The sequence below is a fragment of the Hyla sarda genome, chromosome 7, assembly GCF_029499605.1.
Source record: "Hyla sarda isolate aHylSar1 chromosome 7, aHylSar1.hap1, whole genome shotgun sequence".
NCBI lineage: Eukaryota > Metazoa > Chordata > Amphibia > Anura > Hylidae > Hyla > Hyla sarda.
Genome location: NC_079195.1, coordinates 88,301,595 through 88,314,785, shown reverse-complemented (window position 1 = coordinate 88,314,785; position 13,191 = coordinate 88,301,595).

Below are 13,191 nucleotides of genomic sequence, written 5' to 3'. Positions count from 1 at the left end.
AGAAACCAAGGGCGTATGCACTGGCTCCCTGGTACTTAAGGATCAAGGGAATACCTGTACACCCTTGGGAATTCCGGTCCCCACCGCTCTCTGGAAGGGGACCGGATCGGGATGCCTGCTGAAATAATTCAGCAGTCGCACCGTGCAGTGGTATCTAAACTGTGGCCCTCTAGATCTTGCAAAACTACAAATCCCAGCATGCCCACACAGCAGTTTGCTGTCTGGGCATGCTGGGATTTGTAGTTTTGCAACATCTGGAGGCACACTGGTTGGAAAATACTGAGTTAGGTTACAGAAACTAACTGAAGGTTTTCCAACCAGTGTGCCTCCAGATGTTGCAAAAGTACAACTCCCAACGAAGCACGGTCTTTCGTTACATGCTGGGAGTTGTAGTTTTGAAACAGCTGGATGTTTTCTCCCCCCCCCCCCCCCCCTGTGAAAGTACAGGGTAAATTCACACGGGCGGGTTTACAGTGAGTTTTCTGCTTTAAGTTTGAGCTGCGGCAAATTTTCAACTGCTGTGCAAACTCCTAGCGGGCAACTCACTGTAAACACCCACTAGTGTGAATGTACCCTAAAAACACTAGACTACACTACACTACAATAACACATGATAAAGGATAAAACACTACATATACACCCCCTTACACTGTTTCCCCCCCCCCAATAAAAATGAAAAATGTATTGTACAGCCATCTTTCCAAAACAGAGCCTCCAGCTGTTGCAAAACAACAACTCCCAGCATTTCCGGACAACCACTGACTGTCCAGGCATGCTGGGAGTTTAGCAACAGCTGGAGGCACCCTGTTTGGAAATCACTGGCGTAGAATACCCCTATGTCCACCCCTATGCAATCACTAATTTAGTTCTCAAATGCCCATGGCACTCTCTCACTTTGGAGCTCTGTTGTATTTCAAGGAAACACTTTAGGGCCACATATGGGGTATTTCTGTACTCGGGAGAAATTGCACTACAAATTTTGGGGGGATTTTTCTCCTTTTATCCCTTATGAAAAGGAAAAGATGGGGTCTACACCAGCCTGTTAGTGTAAAAAAAACAATAACAATGGATCCCCCCACATGTGACCCTATTATGGAAATGTTCTCCCTTTACATAATGTATTAAGGGGTGCATTGAACATTTACGCCCCACAGTTGTCTGACAGATTTTTGGAACAGTGGTCCGTGAAAATGAAAAATGTAATTTTTAATTTGCACACCCCAATGTTCCAAAGATCTGTCAAACGCCAGTGGGGTGTAAATGCTCACTGCACCCCTTATTAAATTCTGTGAGGGGTGTAGTTTCCAAAATGGGGTCACATGTGTGGGGGGTCCACTGTTCTGGCACCACGGGGGGGGGGGGGGGGGGGGAGGGCTTTGTAAACGCACATGGCCCCTGACTTCGATTCCAAACAAATTCTCTCTCCAAAAGCTTAATGGCGCTCCTCCTCTTCTAAGCATTGTAGTGCGCCAGCAGAGCACTTGATGTCCCCACATGGGGTATTTCCATACTCAGAAGAAGTGGGGTTACAAATTTTGCGTGGCATTTTCTCCTATTATCCCTTGTAAAAAAAAAAATAATTTTGGGAAAAACCAGCATTTTAGTGAAAATTTTTTTTATTTACACATCCGAATTTAACAAAAAGTCGTCAAACACCTGTGGGGTGTTAAGGCTCACTGGAGCCCTTGTTACGTGCCTTAAGTTTCCAAAATAGTATGCCATGTGTTTTTTCTTTACTGTTCTACAATAGGGGCTTCCTAAATGAGACATGCCCCCCAAAAACCATTTCAGCAAAATTCACTCTCCAAAATCCCATTGTCATTCCTTCCCTTCTGAGCCCTCTACTGCACCCGCCGAACACTTTACAGACACATATGAGGTATTTGCTTACTCAAATGAAATTGGGTTACAAATTTTGGGGGGCTTTTTCTCCTATTCCCCCTTGCAAAAATAAAAAAAAACTGGGTCTACAAGAAAATGTGAGTGTTAAAAATGAAGATTTAGAATTTTCTCCTTCAATTTGCTGCTATTCCTGTGAAACACCTAAAGGGTTAACAAACTTTCTGAATTTCCTTTTGAATACTGAGGGGTGCAGTTTCTGTAATGGGGTCATTTATGGGGTATTTCTAAAATGAAGGCCCTCCAAATCCACCTAAAAAATGAACTGGTCCCTGAAAATGTCCTATTTTGAAAATTTTGTGAAAAATTTGAAAATTGCTGCTGAACTTTGAAGCCCACTGATGTCCAGAAGAAATTTTGGAATTTTCACCAAGAAATGATGCAATTATTGACGAAAGAATAAATGAGGGGGGGGAATAAACTTATGCACACTGGGGCCAATAAATTATAAAAAATATGCACGGGGCATACATTTAGGATTCACACAGTAGTAATTTTAAAAACCCTGCCGGGAGCCCTGAATGGTTCCTCGGTACCGGCCATTCTGGGCTCCCCGCGGGGGATTTAAAAATGATGTTTAAACAGTATATACATCGCAGGGTAGCGCAGCATGCCGGCCGCTCTCTTGCCTTATATCTGCTGATTGCGTGTCAGAAGTGAGACCAGGTGCGATCAATCATTCAGCCCCTATACTACTACCCTCAACATGGAACAGACTATGTTCCATGATGGGGGTAGTAGTACAAACACTAATGTAGCCTCCCCAGCCGAAGGCAGACTCCAGCAGCTGGGGAACTATTACTCCCATCATGGAAACCAGCCTGTTACATGATGGGAATAGTAGTAGTCCCTCAGCACTGCAGGAGTCTGCTCAGAAGTAAGTCAGTTGCTAAGGACGCTGCACAACAAGTAAGAAGATAGGTGCTGCGGAGTCCATTCTGAACAGCTATTGGCTGATCATTAACCAATGACTGCCACAACTGATGAATCAGTAAAAAAAAAAAAAAAGTGCGAATATGATTACCATATTCATGAGAGCAGTGCAGAGCGGCAGCTGGGAGGTGGTGCAGCAGAAAACATCACAGCTGAGTAAGTGAAGTGGCACTCACAACATGGCCGACAACACTGAGTGAAAAATGTGAGCAGCAGTCACAGGAAGCCAGTAACAAACAGTATCTTCCAGGAATATTTTAAAATAACTACAAAAGAATACCAGACAAGGAAAAGAAACCAGGCACAGAACTGGTGAGCTAAATATAATGATTTGCACCATATAACTATAAAAAAAAAAAACAACCACCAGACAAACCCTTTAAGATGAAAATGGGCTTGGTCCTTGAGGGGTTAATATAGTTTATTTAAAAATATTGTTTGCTAAAGATGTGAAAAACTTTTTTTTTTACAGCCACTAGAAGTTTATTTCTCCTTAATTTTGTCATCAGACCCTGATCTCCTAGTCTGGTCCATCCTGACGACAACACATTTGGATTGATTTGCTGATGAAGGTAAGTGAGATTATCTCCCTGCTCTGCTCATTCACGGTCTCATTAAACTCAGCAGTAGCAGCTGAACCATGTGAAAGAAAAAGACAGGGACCAGAGATCTGCCGCATTTACAAGGAGGACAATGACAAAATAATATATTAATGAATTCTTATATAGGGCTCTGCATCTACTGTCTTTCTACTTTCCTGGTGCTTCCTGGATCGCTTTCATAGGTAAACGACCAACATGCATCCAGCTATCCACATGATGTAAAAATTTGATTCATCAGACCAGGTCCACTTCATGTTTCTCCATAGTCCAATTTGGCTACTCACATGCCAATTGTAAGTGCTTTGGACAGTGGACTGGGGTAAGCATAGACACTAACTGGTTTTCCACTTTGCAGAGCCACAGCATGTGCGCATGGTCTTGTCTGTATACAGTTGCCGTAGCATGAGAACCTGGCCTAATATGTTTTAATGTGGGATTTATTTCATAATTTATAACATATATCAAAAAGAAAACAAACATTTGACTAAATAATTATATGCTGTAACCATGTGGTCTATTGCATTGGGCAACTAGTAGATGACACCTCAGAACCGTACAGGTATACATATCAAGTCACATAAAATATGTTAGATAGAACCATTAGCACACTGCTGGCACTAATGAAGTATTAAAAAGCAAAAAAAGAAACTGTTGAAGCCTGGCTATGGTTTACTGAGACCAACCCCCACCTTCTGTACAGAGCTGACTTTTTCTCAGAGCTCAGAATAGCCCTTTATTAGAAATAACCCTTGTGAAAACATGTTTGGTTTCTCTAATCCTCAGTAATCTATAAATGGACCATGTAATACAAGGCCAAGACAGAAAGTCATGGCATTTTTTAATCTACTGTATATCTATTGGCCTCAACTTGTCTAAAGGTGAACATATACCCTTAAAGGAATAGTCCAATAGTGAACAAGTGGTGAACAACTTATCCCCTATCCTAAGGATAGGGGATAAGTTGCAGATCGCAGGGGGTCCGACCACTGTGGCCCCCCGCGATCTCCTGTACGGGGCCACAGTGGTCGGACCCCCCGCGATCTGCAACTTATCCCCTATCCTTAGGATAGGGGATAAGTTGTTCACCACTTGTTCACTATTGGGGGTGTATCGGGGTATACACGCGCACACACGCACCCTCATTTTACCATGGATATTTGGGTAAAAAACTTTTTTTACCTAAATATCCTTGGTAAAATGAGGGTGCGTGTTATAGGCCGGTGCATGGTATACCCCGATAAATACGGTAGTTTATTTAAAAATATTGTTTGCTAAAGATGTGAACCCCCGCACAAAGCGGCGGCCGACACGCCCCCTCAATACAACTCTATGGCAGAGCCGGAGCGCTGCCTTCGGCAATCTCCGGCTCTGCCATAGCGATGTATTGAGGGGGCGTGTCAGCCGCCGCTTCGTGCGGGGGTTGACACCCGACATCTGGCCGGAGAGCCTGGCCCCCGTACAGAGAGATCATAGGGGGCCCCAGCGGTTGGACCCCCTGCGATCTCAAACTTATCCCCTATCCTTAGGATAGGGCATAAGTTTTTCACCACTGGACTACCCCTTTAAAGGGGTACACCGGCACTAAGACATCTTATCCCCTCTGGGGACTCCCGTGATCTTCCACGCTGCACCCCGTTAGAATCAGCCTGATTACTAGCGATCACGGGGACGGAGCATAGTGACGTCACGGCTCCGCCCTGTGTGGCGTCACACTCCGCCCCCTCAATGCAAGCCTCCATAGGCTTGCATTGCGGGGGCGGAGCCATGACGTCACTATGCTTCGTCCCCGTGATCGTTACTAATCAGACCTGGAGTGAGCACGCTCCGGGGGCTGATTCTGACGGGGTGCGGCGGGGGTCCCCAGCGGCGGGACTCCTGCGATCAGGCATCTTATCCCCTATCCTTAGGATAGGGGATAAGATGTCTTAGCGCCGGAGTACCCCTTTAAGTTGAGGTCATAGTTCTCTATGAGACATCAATTCAACTGTTTATTGAATCTGATATCTATAAGGAACTGCTTTATGTGGATTAATCTTTGGCTTGTTCTTAATGTGTTGATATAATTGTTTACTAGTTGTCTTGCTGTTTTAAAAATATATCAAGATGTCAGGAAATTATGAATTACATTTTCTTTGTATCACAGAACACTGTGTTGTCTTTCATTCCTCCGCCATCCTTTCACACACTATCTGCTGACAGATTCTTTTGCCTTATGATGTGTTACAGCATTCACATTGAGACAACAAAATCCTGTGTGATTTATTCATGGGTGCTATGGAATACTAATGCAATATAATAAATCTCTATTGAAGCCATGCAGTTCTATAATCATTAAAGACTGAAATAAATCTTTAACTACTTACTGAACACTTTCATTTTTATTAACAATTTGTCCAGGCTATCAGCTTGATTTACAAATATGTATCATTTATATTCACAAAGGTGATTAAAAACTAAGCAAAAACTATTTAAAAGGTAGATGTTCTAGTTTTCCAGACCATGGAAATGGTTTACCATGTTATGAAACTACCGAAAGTATTGATGCTGCTTTAACCCCTTAAGGACACAGCCCATTTTGGCCTAAAGGACACAGAAAATTTTATTTTTGCATTTTCGTTTTTTTCCTCTTTTATATTTCCACTCACAGACCAATATGAGGGCTTTACCTTGTAATTACACCTTTTAATTTTCCATTAAATATATGGAAAAACAAAGTAAATATTATTTGTGTTAGGAAATTGAAATAAAAACAGCAATTTTGCACATTTTGGAAGGCTTCGCTTTTATTCTGTACACTTTACGGTATAATTGACAATTTTTCTTTATTCTGTGGGTCAATATAATTAAAATGACACCCATGATTACATACTTTTATATTCTTGTGCTGCTTTTAAAAAAATACTTAAAAAAAAAAAAAAGAATGTTTAAAATTGCCCTATTTTGACCACTTATAACTAGAGATGAGTGAATCGAAGCTGACGAACCCGAATTCGTTACGAATTTCATGAAATATTCGATTTGCAACGAATGCGAATATCGCCACGATTGTATCGTGCGAATCGCTTCATTAAATTCCATTTTACAGCGTTCCCGGCTAAAGGAGACCTAAAATGGCGGATCCACATGTGAGTACATGGGGCAGGGGATTATGGGAGGGCGGGAAAGTATGGCAGGAAGGGAGGTAGGCGGGATGACCCTGAATCAGATGCGAGATGCAGCATATCAGCATTCATTGACCCCTGTGATGTCACGCAGCCCTATATAATCGGCAGCCATCTTGCTGCTGCTCATTTCATCCATGCACTCAGAGAGAGAGGACGGACTGCGTGTGTGTGAATTGCTTATACCACAGCGTTACACTGTAACTGCTAGTCACATCAGCATTGTGGTTAGACAGGAGTGCAGTGCTTTGGTGAGAAGGATCTTACGATATATAAACCTCCTATTCACGTTATTGAGCATGTTATCAGAGAGGGGCAGATAGCTTTTTGTTGCCTCATACATATCAACAAGCTGCCTGAACTTTATGAACCATCTTATCTCCTAATTTTTCAGGGCAATTCTGTGCTTTTTTTGCTCCACAAATCATCTGCTGCTAAGAATTGTGTGTAGACCGTATAAAAACCAATGCACACCATTCTTAACATTCTGTGACAGAGTGCAATTTAGGGTTTAATCCCTGTTTTCTTTTTTTTTTTTGTGGTGCTGCACTGTTGTGTCCTGCTGCTGTTCACAAATATGTTTTTTCAGCGGACTGTAGTGCATTTGTCTGCCCTCATACGTGCATACCACATGCCTACATCAAAGCAGTTTACTATTTTGTATCTCTAACAAGTCTAGATACAGGGAAAGTCCTGGCAAAAGTAATCACCTGCTGGTGTTTTACAGAAAATACAGATTTTTTTCTGCGTATTGTTGCGCATTTTTCTGCCCTCATCAGAGCATACCGCATACGTACATCCAAGTAGTGTACCATTTTGTACCTGTTAACCTGTCAAGGGCCTACATACGGTGAAAGTACAAACAATAGTACTCTCCGGCTGTTGTTTTACAAAAAAAATGATTTTTCTGCTGTTGCGCATTTTCTGCCCTCATCAGTGCAGACGGCATACGTACATCCAAGTAGTGTACCATTTTGTACATGTTAATCTGTCAAGGGCCTACGTACTGTGAAAGTCCAAATAATAGTACTCACCAGCTGGTGTTTTACAAAAGTACAGATTTTTTCTGCGTATTGTTTGCCATTTTTCTGCCCTTATCAGTGCATACCGCATACGTACAGCCAAGTAGTGTACCATTTTGTACCTGTTAATCTGTCAAGGGCCTACATACTGTGAAAGTCCAAACAATAGTACTCACCGGCTGGTGTTTTATAAATATACAGATTTTTTCTGAAAATTGTTGCGCATGTTTCTGCCCTCATCAGTGCATACCGCATACGTATATCCAAGTAGTTTACCATTTTGTACCTGTTAATCTGTCAAGTGCCTACATACTGTGAAAGTCCCAACAATAGTACTCACCGGCTGGTGTTTTACAAAAATACAGATTATTTTATGCATATTGTTGCACATTTTCTGCCCTCATCAGTGCATACCGCATGCGTACATCCAAGTAGTGTAGCATTTTGCACCTGTTAATCTGTCAAGGGCCTACATACTGTGAAAATCCAAACAATAGTACTCACCGGCTGGTGTTTTACAAAAATACAGATTTTTTCAGCATATTGTTGCACATTTTTCTGCCCTATCAGTGCATACTGCATACGTACATCCAAGTAGTGTACCATTTTGTACCTGTTAATCTGTCAAGGGCCTACATACTGTGAAATGACAGCCAAAAGTAATCACCTGCTGCCATTCTAGACAAATACTGCTTAAAGAGAAGTGAAGCGTATTGTAATACCCTCATATACGCACTAAGTATGTCAGGCAGAGAAGTGCCAGGATGTGCACAGAGGAGTGGCAGAGGCCTAAATAGTTCAGGCAGAGTTGGCAGGAGACTAGGGGCGAGTGGCAGCAGGAGTCGCAGCGAGAGGCCTGAGCTCCCATTATCAGCCAGCGATCGTGTCTCGACCATCTGCCGTCGTCGACAGGTTAACACGCTCATCCACTTCATTACAAGTGACATCTGACACTCCCAGTCAACAGTCGGTGGGTTCCTCAGACACAACCCTCAGTTAGCATGGCCTGGGAGCAGTCCCTGTCCTCCCATTGCCTTTGTCCTATGCTGTTCCCTCTCTTGGAGAAGTATCTGATGCTGTGGATTCAGCTCCACTATTCACTGAGGACGATCTAATAGAGGACAGTCAGCAGCTACTGCCCAGCCAAGAAGGGGAGGAGACATGCGCTAGGTGGCCAAGTAGTGATGCGGAGAGTGACATGGGAGGCTGTGTTGCCAGGGTTCAGGGTCCTGAAGCAGACACTGTTGGCGAACCTGAGGAGGACATTAGTGACGTGCACACACCTGTTGATGATGATGAAGCCGATCGCAAGTGGGAGCCGGGTGCAGAAGGGGCTTCATCATTATCAGGAGAAGAGAGTTAAAGGTTGCCCTTGAGGCAGCAGTTGAGCCAGCAAGGCGATAGCACGGTTGGCAGTCAGCATGGTGGCAGGAGTTGAAATTCTGGAGCCAAACGTGCCCGGGGGAGACCACCTGCTTCATGGCAGCCTACCTTTCCGGGACGTGGTGGTACAGGGGTTCCTGGAGACGGCACCAGTAGCAGTCAATTAGTGCGGACTGTAGGTGGGAAAATCAGCTACTCGGTGGTGTCGCAGTTTTTCATCAGGCATCCGGAGGAGGTTCACGTAGCCACATGCAAGATATGTCGGCAGAAGGTGAAGCGTGGCCAGGGTCCCAATGTCGGCACCACGGCCCTGCATCAACACATGCTTCACCACCATAAAGCGGCCTGGGAGAACCGTGGCTCCGATGTAGTGGTCCACCCTGCGGCATCACCCAGTGGCCATCCGCTCCCTCCTTCATCCAGCCAAGGCTCCACCACCTCAGCCGAAGGGAGCTGTGTGTCAAACTCTCCTTCTGTCGCTCCAGATGCTCCTGCTTCTCCCGCTTTTAGTCAGCCATTCCGCCAACAATCCATCAGCGAAGCCATGTCCAAGAGACAACAGTATGCACCCACTCATCCAACGGTGCAGAAGTTGAATGTGCTCCTGTCCAAGTTGCTGGTGCTGCAGTCCCTCCCTTTTCAAGTGGTGGACTCTGCACCTTTCAGAGAATTGATGGCTTATGCCGAGCCGAGGTGGAGAGTCCCAAGCCATCATTTCTTTGCGAAGGAGGCAGTACCAGCCCTGCATAAGTGTGTACAAGAGAAGATGGGCCAGTTCTTGAACCTGTCGGTGTGTTCAAAAGTGCACGGCAGCGTCGACGTGTGGAGCTGCAACTACGGGCAGGGACAATACTTGTCTTTTACGGCCCACTGGGTAAATGTGGTTCCAGCACAGCCACAACAGCAATTTGGACAGGTCACACCGCTTACTCCTCCACGCTCTCGTTTTCAGGCAGTTGGTCCTGTGACAGTGTGCAACTCCGCCTCCTCATCCTCCACCGTGTCCTCTGCCTCCACTGCACGTCCAAATCTCGGTGGCCCTTCATCGTACCATGTGTGTAGAGCACGGCGGTGTCAAGCTGTTCTTCACATGGTTTGCCTTGGCGAACGGAGTCACACAGGGGTGGAACTGCTAAAATTCATTCGTCAAGAAATTCGAGTATGGCTTACTCCACGAAATCTGGATATGGGAACCATGGTGACCGACAACGGGAAGAACATTGTGTGCGCGCTGCGACAAGGAAGTGTGAAACATGCACCCTGCATGGCACATGTGTTGAATCTGGTTGTCAAGCACTTCCTGAAGTCTTCACCCCATTTGCAAAACATCCTGAAAATGGCAAGGAAACTGTGCATGCACTTCAGCCACTCGTACACCGCAAAGCACACCCTCCTTGAGCTGCAGCGTCAGAACGGTATCCCACCACATAGTCTTATTTGTGACGTTGCCACACGTTGGAATTCCACCCTCCATATGTTGGACAGACTATACGAACAAAGAAAAGCCATCACCGATTTCTTGATGATCCAAGCAGATCGGAGTACTCCCCTGTGTAACTTCAATGTGAACCAGTGGCAGCTCATACGTGACACATGCCGTTTGCTGAGGCCCTTTGAGGAAGCTACATTATTTGTAGGTCGCCTGGATTACGGCATGAACGACGCAATTCCACTCCTACACTTCCTACAACAAATGACTGAAACTATGGCTGATCACGGCAATGGAGATGTTGCGCCTACATCTCAAGGCTATATGAGCCCTGTGGGGCTGAACTGGAAGAAGAGGATGAGGGGCAGAGTGGAGCACAGTTTAGGTTGGATGAGATCGCCGGTGTTTCTAGTCATCGGACAGGAGAGGAGTAGCAGGAGCAGCCAGAGGAGCTAGAGGGTTATGAGGAAGGCGAGACAGAGGACCCAGACACACCGTGGCAGTATGCAGTGGAGATGGAGGCAGGTAGTCCCTCCGAGTCACTGGTGCAAATGGCACGATGGATGCTCAGTTGCTTGCGTAGTGACCCCCGAATTGTCAAAATTCGTCAGCGGGATGACTTTTGGCTCTCCACCTTATTGGACCCTCGCTACCGTCCCAGAATGGGGGCCTTTTTACACCCACTGAGAGGGAGGACAAACTGACCTATTACAGAGAGATCCTACGTAGTCAGTTGGCCGACTACGGCGACATGGTCCATCCACTCGCAGGTCTGACACGGGGGGGCCCTCAGCGCTCACCTTCCACTACCATGGCTGCTGGGGAGGGGAGGGGTGGCAGGAGCAGGACCAGCTCCATCAGCAGCAGCCTGAGTCTACAATCGCTGATGAGTAGCTTTCTTCACCCTCATAGTGAAGCAACTCATAAGCAACAGGTAAACATAGAGCAGGACCTGAACCAGCAGGTGATGGCATACCTTGACATGGCCATGCCAACAAACATTGAAGATCCGCTGGACTTCTGGGCAGCCAAACTTGATTTATGGCCGCAACTAGCAGAGTTTGCCCTTGAAAAGTTGTCCTGCCCGGCCAGTAGTGTGCCATTAGAGCGGGTGTTTAGTGCAGCCGGGGCCATAGTCACCCCAAGGCGAACTCGTCTGTCCACGAAAAATGTGGAGAGACTGACCTTTGTCAAGATGAATCAGGGATGGATCAGCCAGGATTTCCAGCCACCAATGCCAGATGCCTCAGAGTAGATTGACCAAGCTGCTACACCAAAACTTCACAATTATTGTTATGAAACCCTCTTGGGTTATCAATTAGGGTTATGAAACCCTATTGGGTACTGCGAATGCCTGCTCCTGACTCATCCTGTTTCTTTCAGGAACTACTTGCCTCACTGATAACATTAATGCTTATCAAGAAATATAAAATCCCATCCCTTCCTTAATATCGCGCCACACCCCTACCCTTCAATTCCCTGGTTGAACTTGATGGACATATGTCTTTTTTCGACCGTACTAACTATGTAACTGATGCTTCTTGCCTTGTGCCTTTAATTTTTGGAAGCTTAGCAGTAGCTAAATACATGCTTAATGCGAATTTCAACATTGATCTTTAAATGTAAGGGGTTATGAAACCCTCTTAGGTACTGCGAATGCCTGCTCCTGACTCATCCTGTGTCTCTTTCAGGAACTACTTGCCTCACTGATGCTTCGGGCCTTGGATGTTTAGCAGTAGCTTAATACATACTTAATGCCATATTCAACATTGATCTTTAAATGTAAGAGGTTATGAAACCCTCGGGTGTACTGCTGATGACTGCTCCTGACTGCTCCTGTGTGTTTCAGGAATTACTTGGCTTACTGATGTTTCTGGGCTTGGGCCTTACATTTTTAGATGGTAGCACTACCTAACATGCATCTTCAATAGAGATTTCAACGTTCACCGTTTAATTTTAGGGGTTGAGAACCCCTCTTATGTACTCATGCTGCTTCCTGCTCCACTCTGTCAGCCCGTTGGTCCTGTGACAGTGTGCGACTCTGCCTCCACATCCTCCACTGTGTCCTAAGCCTCCACTGCCGGGACAAGTCTCAGTGGCCCTTTAGCATACAATGTGTGCAGGGCACAGCGAAAAGTCTTGGAATCAATGGCCGGTCAGGCCAATGGAGACGTTGCGCCTACATCTCATGGCCACATGAGTCCTGTGGGGGCATGTTCGATTTGGTCCTTTGTACCCACACGCCGGTGTGAGGTGGTTTTTTGCGCCCCCGTAGATCCATGTGTCCGCTCCTCCCCCAGCTCTCCGAACATTTCCGAAGCTAGATCTGGGGCAAAGGGAGCGAGGAGGTACACGCCCCCTCCCTGAGCTCGGCTAGACGCAGATCTCCACGGCACGCCCCCTCCCTGAGGACATAGAGCAGTGCTCCCAATGAGCTCTATGTGTAAAGGGGGACATACTGCATATGGTCTTTAGCCCATGCAGTATGTCCCCCTTTAGCCCGTGCAGTATGTCACCCTTTAGCCCGTACAGTATGTCCCCCTTTAGCCTGTACAGTTTGTCCCCTTTTAGCCTTTACAGTATTTCCCCTTTAGCCCATACTGTATGTCCCCCTTTAGCCCGTACAGTATGTCCCCCTTTAGCCTGTACAGTTTGTCCCCCTTTAGCCTGTACAGTACGTCCCCCTTTACACATAGAGCTCATTGGGAGCACTGCTCTATGTCCTCAGCTCGGGGAGATGAGGGAGGGACCTGCCGTGGCGA